We start from the raw sequence: 13711 nt of genomic DNA, 5'->3' as shown, positions 1-13711 counted from the left end.
TACACTTTAACCCCCGAGGCCCTTTACGTACATAACCACTCCGCGCTCCAGCTTGCGTTGGGGGTTCCCAGCATCTGGACATCCCACTCAGCCAATCAGTGGCTGTGGCGGTGCAGCGCAGTGATTGGCCAAATATTGTGGTCCAAACATTGGAAATTGAAGTTCAATGTTTCCAAATGTAAAATAATGCACTTGGGGAGGAGGAATCCTCTATCCGAGTATCACATCAGCAGTTCTGTGTTGGAAAAGACTTAAGTAAAGAAGGATTTAGGGGTAGTGATTTCTGACAGCCTTAAAGGGGTACTCGGGGGTGGGGGGTATTTTGGAGGAATGGGAGTACTGGGCGGTGTGATCCAGGCACTGGAACGGGGGAGGTAAGTGATCTCCGACTTCAATTTACACCCCCTCCCCGGCGATCCACCAAAATACCCTCCGGCCTGGAGTACCCCTTTAAAATAAGTCACCAGTGCAACCAGGCAGTAGGGAAAGCAAATCGTATGCTGGACTGTATAACTAGAGGTATAACCAATATAAAATAGTCTGCAGCAGTCCAGATAGTTCGTGAAAAAATGTGGTTTATTCCTTTAAAAAAGATAATTGAAACGTGTAGACGCAACGTTTCGATGATCTCACGCCATCTTTTTCAAGCGTGACTATGTGAAACAAATATAACTTTATATAGACGTGATGCAAATTCATAAAAAATTTCATTGGTTGTGAGAAAATTGACTAAAACGTAGCAGCTGTGTAGAGACAAGTGCATATTAACACAAAGCGATTTTTAACAATAAACAATCGCAAACGAGATTGTTTATCGTTAACCTGAAATTGTTAATCATATTACACAGAACGATGGTCGTTAGATATGGTCGTTATTGCGATCGTTACTATGATTTTTTTATTCCTTCTGATCCCAGCAAAACAATGTGCAATTACACTGAACGATTAGTGAAAAAATGCGGAACTTGAGTGAACGAATGTGGAATTACAGCGAACGATTAACGATAATTTTAGGTTCAGATCTAAATCAACATACGAACGAGTTTTCAATCATTGCCTGCAATTACACAGAACGATTATCGTTTAAATTCGAACGATATAACGATTTTTCGCACGATAAATGTCCTGTGTAATAGAGCCCTTAAGTATGTTAAAGGACTAAAGAAGGTTCAGGAGGGAAGTGTTTTTAGGAAAAAACTGAGCTCAAGAACAAGAGGACACAGTGAAAGGTTATCTGGGGGAAATATCAGAAGCAACGTGAGAAAATATTATTTTACTGAAAGAGTAGTTTATACTTGGAACAAACTTCCAGCAGATGTGGTTGGTAAATCTACAATAACAGAATTTAAACTTGCCTGGGATAAACCTATATCTATACTAAGATAATAAGAAAGGAAATACTAAAAGAGCAGACTAGATGGACCCAGTGGTGGTCTTCTGCCGACAATCTTCTATGTTTCTATTTGCTGAGAGGGATTTTCAGACGCCAGGAACTCCTGAAGCAAGCCGGAGCGTGGAGATCATTTCCCTGGCAACCCCTGAGTGTTTCAGGGGTTTGAGATACGAGAGGGTTTCTGTGACATTATTTCAAGCATCCCATTTTCACTTAAAGAAGATGTACCATCAGGTACATCCTCTTTAATCTGACACACGGATCGAACGGCGCTGTCACAGGGAAGCCGGTGTTGCGGTCCGTTTTTGGAACCACGGCCCGGTTCCTGTGTACGGCGCCGTTCTATGCACGGGTCCCGGGCCGACGGTGAATCACAGGAGGCGGGGCTGCCCGCTCCCAGTGGGAGAAGCCGCATCATAGAGGGGAGGGAATTCCCCCCTAGTGGGGGCGGGCCGGCCCGCCTCCTGTGCTTCACCATCAGCCCGGGATCCGTGCATAGAACGGCGCCGTACACGGGCACCGGCTTTCCCGTGACGGCGCCACTCGATCCGTGTGTCAGATTAAATAGGATGTAACTGATGGTACATCCTCTTTAAGCACACTTTCCTTTTTTGCGGATCCGATTCAATTAACTTTCTTTTTTTTTCTTTTTTTTTTTGCCTGATCACAAAGAGAAATGCGGACTACGTATACACACATTTTCAGTCCATAAAGCAATTAGAGTCCTGTGAATAAGACATCAGGGCGACTCCTTTCTGCATATAGGGAACGTATAATTACATGTGCTATTTCTGAAAGACTTTCTGAAAATATCTGGTTGTGTGCCTTGCCCCAGAGAAATCAAAAGTATAAAAGGACAATATATGGATAGTAATATACAGTTGTGGAGGAGGCTTATGGCAGGTTTTTCTAAAAATCCTGGAAAACTACTTGGACTGAGCACATAAAGGTAAAATGCACCTTTTGAACAACCATGGGCTTAAAGGAGAACTCTGATTTATTTATTTTTTTAAATCAACTGGTATCAAAAAGTTTATTTAGCTTTGTAAGTTACTTCTGTTTAAAAACAGAAAAAAAAGTCTTCCAGTATTTATCTGCTGCTGTATGTCCTGCAGGAAGAGGCGTATTCTTTCCAGTCTGACACAGTGCTCTCTGCTGCCACCTCTGTCCATGTCAGGAACTGTCCAAAGCAGGAGAAGTTTTCTATGGGGATTTGCTACAGCTCTGTACAGTTCCTGTCACAGACAGAGGTAGCAGCAGAGAGCACTGTGTCAGACTGGAAAGAATACACCACTTCCTGCAGGACATGTAGCAGTTGAAAAATACTAGACGGCTTGATATTTTTAAGTAGAAGTCAATTTCAAACCTTTATAACTTTATGACACCAGTTGATTTAAATAAAAAAAAAATCTGATGGAGTACCCCTTTAATACTTAAAAATAGATTCAGAATTTGGCTGACCAATAAATTGTGACTGGGACGGAAAAACAAAGAAGCGTTCTTCATGTACAGTGAAAGCATGGAATAACAATTGTTGCAGGAGCATAAAGTTCAAGTATTAGAAAAGTAGTTTAGTCTTTTATGTAGTGATAAGCTGTACAATGACAGTTGTGAGATTAGGAGGGGTGTATACAGCTGCTCATTGCTATATACTTTGTCACATAGCTTGCTATGGATTTATGATTATTTCCTGTAATATTTAAACAGAAGCTAAGGTTTTTCATAAATCTCTTAAAAGTAAAAAAAATCTGCTGTGCTGTTCTTGACTATCTGCCTGTACAGTAATATAGTCTTCTCTGTGATTGCTGTGTCCTATAAGCAGATAAGCCATTGTCCGCCAGCTGTGCAGGACTATGTATTTGTTGCCAGTTCTTCCTTCTCTGATCAGGTATTATAGGCCACATAATTTTTTTATTTTATTTAAATTTTTTTTTTTGAGAACATTAAAATGTATTGGACACAAAATTATTGATTAGTTTCCCAGTAACATTACAGTAAATTCCTCTAAATGAAGATTTCGCTATTTTACAGAACTAAAAGTGGAGCACTAGGGAATATATACACTCACTGGCCACTTTATTAGGTACACCTGTCCAACTGCACGTTACCACTTAATTTCTAATCAGCCAATCACATGGCGGCAACTCAGTGCATTTAGGCATGTAGACATGGTCAAGACAATCTCCTGCAGTTCAAACCGAGCATCAGTATGGGGAAGAAAGGTGATTTGAGTGCCTTTGAACGTGGCATGGTTGTTGGTGCCAGAAGGGCTGGTCTGAGTATTTCAGAAACTGCTGATCTACTGGGATTTTCACGCACAACCATCTCTAGGGTTTACAGAGAATGGTCCGAAAAAGAAAAAACATCCAGTGAGCGGCAGTTCTGTGGGCGGAAATGCCTTGTTGATGCCAGAGGTCAGAGGAGAATGGGCAGACTGGTTCGAGCTGATAGAAAGGCAACAGTGACTCAAATAGCCAACCGTTACAACCAAGGTAGGCAGAAGAGCATCTCTGAACGCACAGTACGTCAAACTTTGAGGCTGATGGGCTACAGCAGCAGAAGACCACCTGTTACTAGCAAGGTGTACCTAATAAAGTGGCCGGTGAGTGTATTTCTTATATAATAAGACAACAGGCGTGGTTAAAGCCTCTGGATCTGGTGACTGGATCTTATCGCTGTGATAGGGGATCTTATTGTTTCTTTATGCCAACAATAAAAACCTGTAATAAACCCATTGACAATAGACAATGGCCCGGATTTATCAATGCTGATTATAAGCTAGACTGGAACTAGGCAGTATTAAGAGCGTTTATTACAGTGGCTCGGGCTGTTTGATCCATCTGCGCAGCCTTGTAGACTTTAGTTTTAGATCTAACTTTTATTCCAAAAATGTGCGCCTTTTGTTGTAGCATATCTTGAGGCTCTTTTTTTTTTGGGCCATTTTGTGGTGTTTTTTGGGCGGCCTTCGTGTTGGTGCTAAAATAGCCGTTTTCTGCAAATTACAGCCATAATTTGCATATGATGGCCATGTTTTTAGAACCAAAATGAAGTCCGTCCAAAAAACACCTGCGAAATGGCCAAAAAGAGACGTGTAAACATAGCCTAAACCATGAAGTCACAGCCCCTCCTGTAAGCCACACACTCTGCCCCGATATATGTATATATATACATATATATATATATATATGTTGAGACATGGGGGTCATGTATGCAGCCAGCTACACAAGCCCCAAATTATACATATAGATAACAATACAGCAGATGTAATACAGAATTTCTAACATATTAGCTTTACTAATACAGCACATTAGATACGTCCATGATGATGATGTTAAAAGTCTCACGTTCTGGGACATCTGCCAAGTCACTTTTTAGCCTGCGAAAAAACTTACAGGAAGAAGCTCAATGGATTTGTGGTTTGAACATCATTCAAAATGAGTTAGTGAAGGTCATATAAGTCTATTATTAGTACTATTATATCATAAGGTGTACTGTATTATTTCTATCATTATAAACACTTTCTGTTAAGCCAATAAAGCTGAATACTATGTGGGCGGGATGTATGAAGCACTGTACTTGGTGCAAAGCAAATTAAAAAAAAAGGTAAACCTTTGCCCAAACCCCCAGTTAGCACATAAACACAGAATTTTTGCCGTTCTGCACAGATGATCAAGTGGATAAGATTTTATCATATTGGGATTTTGTCATATTGGGTGGGGAGCGTCCTGCCCCCAGTGCTTCAGGCTCGTGATCGGGAATAGACCGGCACCATGCATGGGAACCAAGCCCGCGGCTCAAAAAAAGGACCGCAGCACCGGCATCGGTCTATTGATGTTACATACTTACATAGTTAATACGGTTGAAAAAAGACACATGTCCATCAAGTTCAACCAAGTAGGAGGATGTAAAAGTCCTAAAGCGATGCTGGTACATTTTCTTTACAACAAGGACTTACTATATTACTATATTCTCTATTTGCAATACCAAACTGCCTACAAGCTCTCACAAATACACAGTCATAATGATGTGCAATTACACCTATGTTGAGACATGGGGGTCATGTATGCAGCCAGCTACACAAGCCCCAAATTATACATATAGATAACAATACAGCAGATGTAATACAGAATTTCTAACATATTAGCTTTACTAATACAGCACATTAGATACGTCCATGATGATGATGTTAAAAGTCTCACGTTCTGGGACATCTGCCAAGTCACTTTTTAGCCTGCGAAAAAACTTACAGGAAGAAGCTCAATGGATTTGTGGTTTGAACATCATTCAAAATGAGTTAGTGAAGGTCATATAAGTCTATTATTAGTACTATTATATCATAAGGTGTACTGTATTATTTCTATCATTATAAACACTTTCTGTTAAGCCAATAAAGCTGAATACTATGTGGGCGGGATGTATGAAGCACTGTACTTGGTGCAAAGCAAATTAAAAAAAAAGGTAAACCTTTGCCCAAACCCCCAGTTAGCACATAAACACAGAATTTTTGCCGTTCTGCACAGATGATCAAGTGGATAAGAGGAAGCAAAGACCCCATGTGCCAAATTCATTAGAATTGATGCCTGCAAACAGGTGTAGATGACTGGTGGGGGTCCAACTGCTGGGATCCTGTTTCACACCCATGCTTACTTCTGCTTACAAATCTCTAGACCTGGGGGTCCACGAGAAGACCCCCAGGGGGATCATGTTAGGTGAGTATGGATTATTATTTTTTGTGTAGCCCCAGCAATGTATAAAAAGAATATTTAATGTCTCTATCAGGCGAGGACTGTATTGCATCTTTTTGTGTTGCTGCTTGATTTTTGGCTGCTGAGCCCATAGGGTCACATACAACTGTACCGAATGTGCTCCTTGCTCTGCGGCTCAGTGATTGGGATTGGTCAGGTGGCGCTGTGGAGAGTTGCAGTGTAGCTCTTGCCTAATACTAGGACGTCTCTCATACGGGATTCCCACCTGTAGAATTCTCTTAGTTATGAATGGCACAAAGATGACCCTTTCATCTTCCTCTGCTGCTCGCATAGATGCTATTAGAGTATGGCGTCTTCAGAAAGGAAATTCTTCTGAAAATTTTGCCTTTATTGAAGTCGGTCTCAGATTTTTGTTTTCTCCTTTAGAAGGTCCTCTTGCTGATGCCTGGCCATCACCAAAGCTATTACATGGTCCTTGTAGTTAGTTTCGTTACTGGAGCCACCCCTTGGCTGGGTCCTTCCTGGAGGGATATCTGGCTACTCCTGTGTTTCGAGACTCTTCAATGAGGCTCCACAGGTTCTTCTTTTGCATATTCATGTTTCCCAGGGAGCAATGCACCTAGGATTTGACTGCATTGAGTGCTTTCACTAGCAGCTGGCAGTGTTATCGTTTGGCTGGTCTCCCTGAGATCAGCGATCTGTTTCTCTTATGGTCCTTGTAGAGTAATCCATGACCTGGGGACATCTCTTCACAGAATCCTCAATGTAACTTTTTCTTCCAGCAAAGTTACTGTCTGCCTCTCATCTAAAGAAACTGTAGAATTTAGATAACAGGAAGACATGACCTCAAAGATCCTGCCATGTCCAATATAAATGATTTCAATGTCAAAGAGAGGAGATTACCTACCTGAATACACCAATCTGCAGAATCACTGTCCACACACCAAGAGTTTCTTCTACAATTCCCATATTTCTCCTCCAGGATCTTGTTAGCACCCTTTTAGTTCACTTAAAGGGGTACTCCAGCAAAAAAAAAATGCTTTCATATCCACTGGTGCCAGAAGTTTGTAACTTGACTTGAAAGAAAAAAAAATTGGGAGTACCGCATTAAGCTACAGAAGAACTTATAGCAGTCCTAAGATAGAGAGGGGTCTGTATGATACTGTACCTCCACTATGGTGTAGGGAAGGCTCCATTCACATATCTACTGCAGAAGGAACTCACTTTACAGCTTCTATTAAACAATATAATCATTATCAATTACAAAGCCAGTTTTCTCCATCACCACACCTGAAGTTTCTGAGCTTTCTGATATTTTCCCATAAACTGACCAATAGCAATGAGAAATTGAAATATTGGTTTGCTCTCGCCAGGGTCGCTATCTAGTCTGCTATAAAGCTTCTAGGTTTACACACATCTTATGTATATGTGGTACTCAGAGCCAAATCCCTGATGCTTAGTCCTTCAGTCCAATATTATTTCCTCTGAAAACAGAAGCTTCAAGGATCTGGTCACATATATGTTAATATATCCCTTCACTCACCACAATGTAATGGGCAGACTTCTGAGGGGTTCCCCAACCATAGAAAGTGCACACCACCGATGCCTCCATCTGAGGCTGGAGTGCTTAGGTAGGTAACTTATGAGTGCAATGCAGACAGTCCCAGAAAGTAGCAGCAATGTCCTTCACCCTAAGGTGTCTAATGGCAGTGAGATTGGCACTAATGTAGTCATCATCTATGTAGTTCCATGTACAGTACAGTCAGACATCTGTTCACAGTATTCTACATAAACAATGCAGCAGGTACTAATTCACTTATGACCAAAGAATACAAACCTCTGACCACAGTGCAGAATCCAGCACAATGAGGATATCAGTGGTATTCAGAGACTGAACCAGAAAACAGACCTTCTCAAACTCCCTATCTAGTGGAATGGGGGCTCAGTCCAGCAATATTTAACCAAACAGCGATTAGACTAAACCTTAAAGTGAATGTACCAGCAGATACATTGCTTTTAGATTTTCGCATCAACAGACAGTCCTTTTTTTGAACCACAGCACATCACCAGTCTATTCCTGATCATCGGCCCGGCCTGAAGCGCTGAAGGCGGGCTTGCCGCTTCCCCGTGTGACATTCTGCCCTCCCCTCTGTGACGCGGCCTCATTAGAATCAATGGAGCCACGTCCCAGAGGGGAGGGATTTTGTCATATTGGGTGGGGAGCGTCCTGCCCCCAGTGCTTCAGGCTCGTGATCGGGAATAGACCGGCACCATGCATGGGAACCAAGCCCGCGGCTCAAAAAAAGGACCGCAGCACCGGCATCGGTCTATTGATGTTACATACTTACATAGTTAATACGGTTGAAAAAAGACACATGTCCATCAAGTTCAACCAAGTAGGAGGATGTAAAAGTCCTAAAGCGATGCTGGTACATTTTCTTTACAACAAGGACTTACTATATTACTATATTCTCTATTTGCAATACCAAACTGCCTACAAGCTCTCACAAATACACAGTCATAATGATGTGCAATTACACCTATGTTGAGGATGGCAAAACAAGAGACCTTGCTGCCTGGGGGTCACAGATAAGATGTTTGAGCCCTCCAGAGATACAAAAAAATTACTATTTTCTAACAGAAACCAGTTTTTGTGGTAGGGAAAATATACTGTAAAATAACCAGCACCAAAGCTTGAGAGGCTGTAGAAAACAACAAGACCGTAGGTGCTAGACGTCCTGAGTGTCACATACTGGATACTCTGCCTGCAGGCTACAAGACGTCAGGGCAATCTGTGAAAACAGCTCCATAGTTAGAAGGTGTAAGGTTAAAGGGAACGTGTGTTCAGAAAACAACCTTGTTTAAAACAGGTTTTTACAAACAGGATTACCGTACAGTGAAAGATGATACCAGCATATAAATAAGATGGAATCAGGCCATTCACAATAGGTGATAACCAATTCATCATGTAATCATCATTTAAAAATAAAATTGCCATGTCATAGAGACATATCAGAAGTTGATGGCATCCAACTACTCAGGACCTCACCAGCCACTAAAATTAACTCTATATGTGGTGTACCCCAGGGGTGATGTTACATCAGAGGTCACTTGCTAGGTGGTCAGGTGTGACTCCACTCCTGTGGTGGTTGGCTGAGATACAGCCGGACCTTGAGGTGTTAATTCATGATGCCAGTGCCTGTAGGGCACACAGGTGTGATGGCACGCCTGCTTTTATTTTATAAGGCCGGTTGTACCCTTTTCCCCTGTGGTCAGTGTCCTGCCGGGCTGCTACTGGGTCTCTTGGGATAAGGTGATCACAGATGGCCAAAGTGGTGTAGTGACACTCCCGGACTGCAACCCACAGAAAGGGGAAGTGTCCTAAGGTGGCGGTGTGTGCTGTGTAGGTGGACTGCGAGAAATCACAGAGTCTCTTGGGTTGTAGTTAAGCCGGTTTACTATTTGCAAATGTGCAGCAGGTAATACAGGATCAACACTTTGAAGTTTCTCTGGAAACTAAAGCACTTGAAAACACAAAGCACTTGAAAACACACTTGACAATAGTTCCGAATAAATACTTGACAATACAACGACCAGGTCTGTAGTGAAAGTGCAGTGTAGGATATAGTTGTGTTGAGTGATACGTAGAAACAGAGTAGCAGAGAGGAGGATGCCGTGAGAGTCCCAACCTATGTAGTATTGTGCTCTGCCAGGATGTTGGAGGATGAGGTAGAATACTTAGAAGAAGAAGAACACCTGTGCCCATGTATTGACTTTTACTTAGTATTCACAACACCTTATGGCCACTAGACTCGGCTGAACCTTCCTAATGGGTGACACAGGCCCCAGACCTTGTTACCTGGGATGAGCGGAATGCTGAGGGTTCCCTGCTGACACCCGCACTGCGAGATAGAGTTTTATAGGCTTGCTGCAACTTTGCTCTATCCGGATGCACATCTAGTGGTGAAACTTAATACTGCTTTCATCACCACAATAGTGCAATAAGTACAGACTTTTGCGAGGGGTGTATATAAACGTAACACCTGTGGTAGGACACCACATATAGAGCCCGCCTTCAGTAAACCATACCAGTGTGAGGAGACACAGTGCCCAGTGCTTCTCCCCATTTGTGATAGGTGGGGGTCTTTTGTTATAAATGGAAGCAATGATGTTAGTGTGATGTAAGACTTGCCCACTAGTTTAGCAATAACTGGGACTCCTCCACTCCTCTCCTAACAACTCCCATGACTCCTGCTTCATACTTGAGCATGGTTATTATTGTTCTGCAACAGCAGACATCAGGGGAAGGAACAGAGAAATGCTGTATTTCTCCGAAAATAGGACCTACCCTAAAAATAAGAGCTGCAGGCATTTTGGGGTAGGCTCGAAATATAAGCCCTAGTTATAGTCAGCTGACCAGATCCCTTACACTGGGTGGCTGAGCGTTTGCCAATCAGTGACAGACTTACTCCTCGCTCCTCGCTCACTTGCTTCACACAGTGGAGGCAAGAGGAGTAAGAATGTGCACAGTAGGGTACAATAAATATGGAGGACAGAGCAAACTACATGCGGGGGGGGGGGGGGAGATATACAGTATGGGGGGCCTTGATGCAGTGGGTGATGTATACAGTATGGGGGAACAACTACAAAGGGGGTGGAAGGTATGCAGTATTAGGGAGCCTTACTGCAGAGGGGGAGGTATACAGTATGGGGGAAACAAAAGAGTGATGTATACAGGATAGGGGGCCTTATTGCAGAGGGGGAAGGGAGGTATACAGTATGGGGGCGGCGTTACTGCAGAGGGGGAGGGGGATGTATACAGTATGGGGGAACAACTACAGAAGCTAACTGTTTCTGCTCAGCCTGTGTCCCCATTTCGGGATGCCCCAGTGCTGTAATGTTCAATGCTCACTGCAGTGTGAGAGGGCTGAACATAAGGAGGAGAATAGAGCTGCAGGTCCTCTCAGCATCCTACTGCTCTATTTATTGTCATAGGTTGTTAGCACTTTGTGCCCGCAGCCTAAGAGCAGCGACGTGATCTCTTCATCAGGCGCAATGATATGATGTCATCCTGCCTGCTGGAAGACACTGGACCCAGAAGATGGGGGGACCTGCTGCTATGTTTGAGCACAACTGAGGGTATTATTACTGTGGGAGGGGGCTATATACAACAGGGGGCACTATTACTAAGGGTGGGGGTCTGTATACAGCTGTGGCATTATTACTGTAGGTGGGGAGTTGTATACAGCAGAAGGCATTATTACTGTGATTGGGGGCTGTATACAGCAGGAGGCAATATTACTGTGGGGGGCTGTACACAACAGGGAATCATTATTACAATGGGTGGGTGCATAGCAGGGGGCATTATTACTGTGTGGGGGGATGCACAGCAGGGGACATTATTACTATATGGGGAGCACTGCAGGGGGCATTACTACTATATGGGGGCACAGCAGGGGGACATTATTACTATATGAGGGGCATAAAAGGGAATACTATTACTATATAGGGGATCGTAAATATGGGGGCAACCCACATAATTATACCAAATGGAGAGAAGAAAAGGGGAAAGTGACGCCTCAGATCAAAGAAGACGTCATCTGTGAGTCTGCTCTAAACCCCCACACCCCCCCACCCCGACACTCACACACCCTTCACAGCGTCATCCCCTATATAAGGTTGTCTTGTCCTTGTTCCGTGTTATCACCTTATAGCAAGTAGAAACAGTCTTCGAGGTTGTCTGCAGTCACCTAGGACCATTGAGGCAAGTAGGCAGGCTACCCTACCTCTGTGGCCAATGATGTTCCAAGCTGTGTGCCAACATTTTGGTGCATCTTTGGCTTATATTAAACCATGCCCCTTACAGCAAGACAAGACCCCCTTTTCTGATGTGTCACACCTACTTACCCATTAAGGTGCACTTTACTATTCTTTTTTATGTGCTTTGTATAATAAATGTGTCACAATTGTGGTGTGGCACAATTCTAGTGATAGTGTATATGTCTAGTAGGATGTTTTTACAGACATCTACAGTATGGGCAGCCCTATGCTTCCACTGAACAGTTTATAGCCACAGTGCTAGTGGTTAGAGAAGACAGTATCACTACAAAAGTCAAATACTTGGATGGCATTTCAACTGTGCCCACTACTTCACTGTCCTACGAACAGGGCGTACAGTGGTTATATCCCGGACTGCGATGTGTTAGCTTAATGCAGAGTCTGATTTTAGGGCAGATCTATGCCACAACAGTCTGTACGTCTGTAAACCTCTAGGTATATTTACCATGGATTACTGTTGCCAGTCAATGAAAACATAATTTTATTTTTTTTATTCCATTCCAACTTTTTTTTCAAGATTTCAAGTTAAATCTGTGAAAAAAAAATCCAGATGAAATCTAGGTCCAGGGATTTTTCTGAATTTGTCACCACACTTCATTAAAGAGAAGTCCGACCAACCTCTACCCAGCGTAACAGGAAACAGTAGATGCAATCTAAGAAATTACATGAGGAGGAATTATTGTTGTGTTACTTCCACGGACAACCTGCAGGACTGCTGAGAGATATCCTGCTACCATTAATGAGAGAACTGGATTATAAAAAGAACAAGGGAGGGACGTAGAACACATGATACACGGACCATCTTGGGAGATCCTGTGACCTTGGGAGAAACGTCCTCTACAAATTGCAGAAGATTGGACGGAGAAGCTAAGACATTGAGTAGAGTCCATATGGCCAGCCTGTCATTCCAAGAGACCAATCACACAAGACTCTGGCTGTTAGATCAGGTAACAGTGACTCTTTACTCAAATGTTAAGTACTTCAGGTTACAGTCATTTATCTGTAGAGCACCTTAAACATGGCCACCAGCCAGAGATGGCTCATTAAGATGGATAGGAGGTTTGTACTGTATCACATGGAGTCGCCTTTTTGTCCTGAAGTGAACCACTACCCAGTGGGATTAGAGTCCTTTTAGTTATTAGGTTACCGGGTGTTAACACCTTAAGAAAGACATAAAAACTATACGTTTGGTATTGCCACTTCCGTAATAACCCATGCTATAAAATTAAATTTTATTTGTCAATCCGTCTTTATTTGTCAATCCGCCTCAGAAATAATGTCATAAAAGACATAAAAAAGTCATAAACAGTGGTGCCCTGGATTATGAGCGTAATTCGTTCCGGGACTGTGCTTGTATTCCAAATCACTCTTAAACCAAAGCAAATTTTCCCATAAGGAATCACTGAAATGCAGACAATTGGTTCCACACCCCCAAAAACAATGGTTTTTCTTTAATTCTAAATAATATGTAAAACAAATTAAAAGCTTTAGAAAACTGGATATGTTATATTATAAGTTACTGTACAGTATAACAATCAGCATGTGGAGTATAGTGTATAGTAAGTGCATAAACCTGAAAAACAGCATCAGTTTGTAAATACAGAATGGAACTGCAGATCCCCATAATGCAGTACTGTAGTACCACAGGCTAGAATAGAGAAGCAGGGCTGCTGTCAGAGGTCTGTGTGGTCACATGACAGCAATGGGGAAGGGGGAAGGGTGTTCAGCATAGACCAATCAGGAAGTGGGAATCACACAGCTGTGCAGGAGGACA

Source organism: Dendropsophus ebraccatus, chromosome 14 (assembly GCF_027789765.1).
Source record: "Dendropsophus ebraccatus isolate aDenEbr1 chromosome 14, aDenEbr1.pat, whole genome shotgun sequence".
Classification (NCBI taxonomy): domain Eukaryota; kingdom Metazoa; phylum Chordata; class Amphibia; order Anura; family Hylidae; genus Dendropsophus; species Dendropsophus ebraccatus.
Note: the sequence above shows the minus strand (reverse complement) of the source record.